Source organism: Microcaecilia unicolor, chromosome 2, assembly GCF_901765095.1.
Source record: "Microcaecilia unicolor chromosome 2, aMicUni1.1, whole genome shotgun sequence".
In the NCBI taxonomy this organism is placed as follows: domain Eukaryota; kingdom Metazoa; phylum Chordata; class Amphibia; order Gymnophiona; family Siphonopidae; genus Microcaecilia; species Microcaecilia unicolor.
The window spans coordinates 108,904,269-108,910,268 of NC_044032.1; the positions used below are offsets into that span (position 1 = coordinate 108,904,269).

A 6,000-nucleotide genomic window follows, 5' to 3' on the forward strand; every position below is an offset into this window, starting at 1 on the left:
TCACCACTTCGGGTCCTATCTTCAGGCCGTCTAGTTTATTTAAGAGCCTCCTGTGGGGAACCATGTCGAAAGCCTTGCTGAAATCTAAGTAGATGATGTCCATAGCACATCCTTGATTTAATTCTCCCGTCACCCAGTCAAAGAATTCAATGAGATTCGTTTGGCACGATTTCCCTTTGGTGAAACCATGTTGTCTCGGATCTTGCAGCTTATTGGCTTCCAGGAAATTCACTATCCTTTCCTTCAGCATGGCTTCCATTACTTTTCCAATAACCGAAGTGAGGCTTACCGGCCTGTAGTTTCCAGCTTCTTCCCTATCCCCACTTTTGTGAAGAGGGACCACCTCCGCCATTCTCCAATCCCTCGGAACCTCTCCCGTCTCCAAGGATTTATTAAGTCTTTAAGAGGACCCGCCAGAACCTCTCTGAGCTCCCTCAGTATTCTGGGGTGGATCCCGTCCGGCCCCATGGCTTTGTCCACCTTTAGCTTTCCAAGTTGTTGATACACACTCTCTTCCATGAACGGCGCTCTATCCACCTCATTTTCAGGTGTACTTTTGCCAGTCCCTCTCGGTCCTTCCCCAGGGTTTTCTTCAGTGAAAACAGAACAAAAGTATCTATTTAGCAAATTGGCTTTGTCTTCATCATTTTCTACATAGCGTTTCGTTGTATCTTTTAGTCTCACAATTCCCTTTATAGTCTTTCTCCTTTCACTAATATACCTGAAGAAGTTTTTGTCTCCTCTCCTTACATTTCTAGCCATTTGTTCTTCCGCTTGCGCCTTCGCCAGACGTACCTCTCTCTTGGCTTCTTTCAGTTTCATCCGTTATTCCTCCCCGTGTTCCTCCTCTTGAGATTTTCTATATTTCTGGAATGCTAACTCTTTAATCTTTATTTTCTCAGCCACTTGCTTTGAGAACCATATCGGTTTCCTTTTTCTCTTGCTTTTATTTACTCTCCTTACATAAAGGTATGTGGCCCTGTTTATTACTTCTTTTAGCCTGGACCACTGTCCTTCCACTTCTCGTATGTCCTCCCAGCCCATCAGCTCCTTCCTCAAGTATTCTCCCATTTTGTTAAAGTCAGCTCGCATGACTGCTGAGGCTTTTTCCTCTGGTAACATTTTTTCTGATGAATAAAATAAAAATTCAAACTATAAAACCATGAAAAAAAAACAAAAGGTATAATTATTTGAACTTGAGTACTGGAAGGAAATAATAAAGTGAAAAGAAAAATGTGGGGTTTTTTTGTAAGGTGACTTGAGTTCCACATATTTTTGTTTCAAGCTCTGCTTTAACAGTGGAATTGTTCCTTGTTTTTTTATTTAACCCATCTTGCCAATCAGATACAGCAGCATCAGCTGGTTTTGAATGTTAATAAAGCTACAACCTGTTGGATCACTGGAATTAGTAAAGTTTGTCCCACTTTATAACTTACATTGTTTGGAAAGCAGATTAGCCCTGTGATCAGCTTTAGATACTTAGGTGTTGTGATTGGCTAAACTTTGATGAGCAAATTTCAGCTCTTGCTAAGAAAGCATTCTATGTATTAAGGCAGTTGTGTTCGGTTAGGGTTTGTTTTTGTTTTTTTTGATGAGACAGCTTTGCAGACCTCTTGGTTCATGCTCTGGTAATTACAAGAGTGTAGTACCGGAAGACTGGAGGGTAGCCAATGTTACTCCGATTTTTAAGAAGGGTTCCAGAGGAGATCCGGGAAATTATAGACCGGTGAGTCTGACGTCGGTGCCGGGCAAGATGGTGGAGGCTATTATTAAGAATAAAATTGCAGAGCATATACAAAAACATGGACTGATGAGACAAAGTCAGCACAGATTTAGTGAAGGGAAGTCTTGCCTCACCAATCTAATGCATTTTTTTGAGGGGGTAAGCAAACATGTGGACAATGGGGAGCCGGTTGATATTGTATATCTGGATTTTCAGAAGGCGTTTGACAAAGTGCCGCACGAAAGACTCCTGAAGAAATTGCAGAGTCATGGAATCGGAGGTAGGGTATTATTATGGATTAAGAACTGGTTGAAAGATAGGAAGCAGAGAGTAGGATTGCGTGGCCAGTATTCTCAGTGGAGGAGGGTAGTTAGTGGGGTCCCGCAGGGGTCTGTGCTGGGTCCGTTGCTTTTTAATGTATTTATAAATGACCTAGAGATGGGAATAACTAGTGAGGTAATTAAATTCGCCGATGACACAAAATTATTCAGGGTCGTCAAGTCGCAGGAGGAATGTGAACGATTACAGGAGGACCTTGCGAGACTGGGAGAATGGGCGTGCAAGTGGCAGATGAAGTTCAATGTTGACAAGTGCAAAGTGATGCATGTGGGTAAGAGGAACCCGAATTATAGCTACGTCTTGCAAGGTTCCGCGTTAGGAGTTACGGATCAAGAAAGGGATCTGGGTGTCGTCGTCGATGATACGCTGAAACCTTCTGCTCAGTGTGCTGCTGCGGCTAGGAAAGCGAATAGAATGTTGGGTGTTATTAGGAAGGGTATGGAGTCCAGGTGTGCGGATGTTATAATGCCGTTGTATCGCTCCATGGTGCGACCGCACCTGGAGTATTGTGTTCAGTACTGGTCTCCGTATCTCAAAAAAGATATAGTAGAATTGGAAAAGGTACAGCGAAGGGCGACGAAAATGATAGTGGGGATGGGACGACTTTCCTATGAAGAGAGGCTGAGAAGGCTAGGGCTTTTCAGCTTGGAGAAGAGACGGCTGAGGGGAGATATGATAGAAGTGTATAAAATAATGAGTGGAATGGATCGGGTGGATGTGAAGCGACTGTTCACGCTATCCAAAAATACTAGGACTAGAGGGCATGAGTTGAAGCTACAGTGTGGTAAATTTAAAACGAATCGGAGAAAATTTTTCTTCACCCAACGTGTAATTAGACTCTGGAATTCGTTGCCGGAGAACGTGGTACGGGCGGTTAGCTTGACGGAGTTTAAAAAGGGGTTAGATAGATTCCTAAAGGACAAGTCCATAGACCGCTATTAAATGGACTTGGAAAAATTCCGCATTTTTAGGTATAACTTGTCTGGACTGTTTTTACGTTTGGGGAGCGTGCCAGGTGCCCTTGACCTGGATTGGCCACTGTCGGTGACAGGATGCTGGGCTAGATGGACCTTTGGTCTTTCCCAGTATGGCACTACTTATGTACTTATGTACTTATGTAAGATTGGACTATGGCAATATAACATATCTAGATCTTTCTGGTAGCTATGTGAAGAGGATACAAATGTTGCACTATGTTACCATTAGACTCTTAGGAAATTCTCTTTTGTATGAGCATGCTACCCTTATATATAAAATATCATTGGCTACCTATTTCCTACAGATGTGAGTTTAAGGCACTTGACTTAGCACACAAAGCTCTTTGGGAGCAGGCAGCATTCTATTTTGGTAGGTGGACTGTTTTATTTACACCTGCAACTTGCTTTAGATCTCTGATTCCTTTCAAATCACTAGATAAACATTACTTCTCTGCTCCAACCTTAGGTTGTTGTTGTTGTTTTTTTTTGTCTCTTATGGAATCTATGACAAGTTTTTTTTGTTCCTGTGAAGTTAGTGTAAAATGCTGTGCCGAAACCCGGGATTGAACCAGGGACCTTTAGATCTTCAGTCTAACGCTCTCCCAACTGAGCTATTTTGGCTACTCCTTAAATCAGCGTTGAGCATGTTCCCTTTATGCAATTGTAATGGAGTTGGTGACTTTCTGCATATGTTTTTCTTCCAACACACTTCATGGTAGTCATCTTTTCTTTTGTAAAAAGCCCGTATCTGATTTATCATTATCTATTAGAATTAGCTCTTTTTTTCTTCTGTGCACAGGATAGCAGTCTAATGAGATTTTAGAGCCTCATCTACTTCCAGATGAGGTCAAACCTGAAAATTTTACAGACTAAAAATGGATGTAGAGAAAATAAAAGGAAAGTTTAAAGTAATTCCATCCTATCACTGATTATGAGGCTAGCTCTGTGAATGTGGTGGATGTTTTAGCAACCTTAGTGCCAAGCAAACACTTAAGAATTACCATACTGGGACAGACCCAAGGTCCATCAAGCCCAGTCTCCTGTTTCCAACAGTGGCCAGTCCAGATCACAAGTACCCTGGCAAGATCCCAAAAGAGTAAAACAGATTTTATGCTACTTATCCTAGAACTAAGCAGTGAAATTTCCCAAGTCCATCCTAATAGTGGCTTATGGGGTTTTCGTTTAGGAAAAAATGCTACTGAGAGGAGAAAGCCTCAGTAGTCTTGAGCTTGTGTTATGAGAATCAACTTCAATTGAAGGGATCCGGTCTGAACTAGAAGAAGCTTGAGCTAAGTGCCAATATGTTTTATATATTTAAGATGTACATGATGGTTTTTGCTATAACGTATTTTCATAACCAAGTTATGAATCACAAATATAAGTAAAATTACTGAGAGTTTTTTTTTTTTGCCGGTGATTGGTCTTTGGGTTGCTGTGACACTCTGGTTTTATTGTTAGAGTGGATTGAAGTTGATTTTCACAGCACAAGCTCATGACTGCTGAGGCTTTTTCCTCTCTGTAACATTTTTTCTGATGAATAAAATAAAAATTCAAACTATAAAACCATTAAAAAAAACAAAAGGTAAAATTATTTGAACTGTACTGGAAGGAAATAATAAAAAGAACAATTTGGGTTTTTTTTTCTTCAGGTGACTTGAGTTCAGGGCCGTGCCTAGGGTCTCTGGTGCCCCCTGCAGACTATCAGTTGGTGCCCCCGTATGTTTTAAAATATATTTATATGATGGTTTAGTGGCCCAACCCGTTTGCCTAGGGACCACTAAAGGGTTAATCCTACCCTACATGCACTTGGGTCTTTGACATGCACATACCAGCTTTGTAAAATGGGAACTTAAACATCTAACTACTGGTTTATGCACGTCTAATAGCCCTTCTAAAATGACTGCCTAAATAAAAAAAAAAACACATAAAAGGCCACCCTCTAAGAAAGCATACTCAGGTTGCAACCCTCATTCTTGTGAAATATTGGGTCACCCCCTAACTCCAGCTCACTAAAAGCCAAAGTTTAGTTCCAATTTTCCAGTCACAAAGCAAGAATTAGGATCCCCTGCAGGTTTCACTTTCCCCTGGCACAAATACCAGTAACAGTGCTAGTCATAGTATTCACAAAACTGGCCCATCCGGAGACACTGCCCCACTGCAAGAGTGAACTGACAGTACATTGGAAGACAGCCTGTAATGGCTACGAGTATCCCAGGGAAGCCAGTTTCACGAACACCTGCCCTCAGGGGTTACTTTTACCTGAAATCAGGGGGTACCACCATCTCCCCTGCACCCTCCGGTCCAAAGCCAAAATGCCTCCCTCCCCACTACAGGCAAAAGCTCTAGCCTGCCCGGCAGTGGCGTACCAAGGGGGGGGGCAGTGGGGGCTGTCCATCCCGGGTGCATGCCGTTGGGGGGGGTGCCGCGCACCTGTCGGTTCTTTGTTTCATGCTCCCTTAGCCTCGGAACAGGTTACTTCCTGTTCTGGGGCAGAGGTAGCATGAAAATGAAGAGCCAGCAGGCGCGCAGCACCCCCCCCCCCCAGCGGTGTGCACCCGGGGGGGGTTCTTTCGCCGGGGGATTGGGGGTTCTTTCACCGGGGGGGCGTCGCACTGTTCCGGGAGGCGGGGCGCATCGGCGATCCGCCCCGGGTGTCAGCCCCCCTAGGAACGCCACTGCTGCCCGGCCTTTTAATTCCTCACCCTGAGATTTACTTCCCATCCCATACTGTCAATGCAACCCCCTGACTGCCTCCCTTTCACCCTCCCCTCGCTCTTCTCTTACCCGTTGCGCATGCCGTGCGACCAAAAGAAGTAAGCAGACAGGCAGTTCAGTTCGAAAATAATGCCGGATGCCACTGATTGGCGATACTGCCTGAGGAGAGCCACGCACTAAGCCTGCGTGGGGACACGAGAGGGCCAGGAGTCAGGACAGGAGGAGGTTGGTAGAGGTGGAGCCCGG

General features: G+C 44.0%; 1 non-coding gene across 1 annotated transcript; it reads right to left on the bottom strand.

Annotated features, from left to right (window-relative positions):
* Positions 1 to 3,587: 3,587 nt before the first annotated feature.
* Positions 3,588 to 3,660, bottom strand: TRNAF-GAA. The gene has a single exon. It is a non-coding gene; the product is annotated as a tRNA-Phe (tRNA).
* Between the last annotated feature and the right edge of the window lie 2,340 nt (positions 3,661 to 6,000).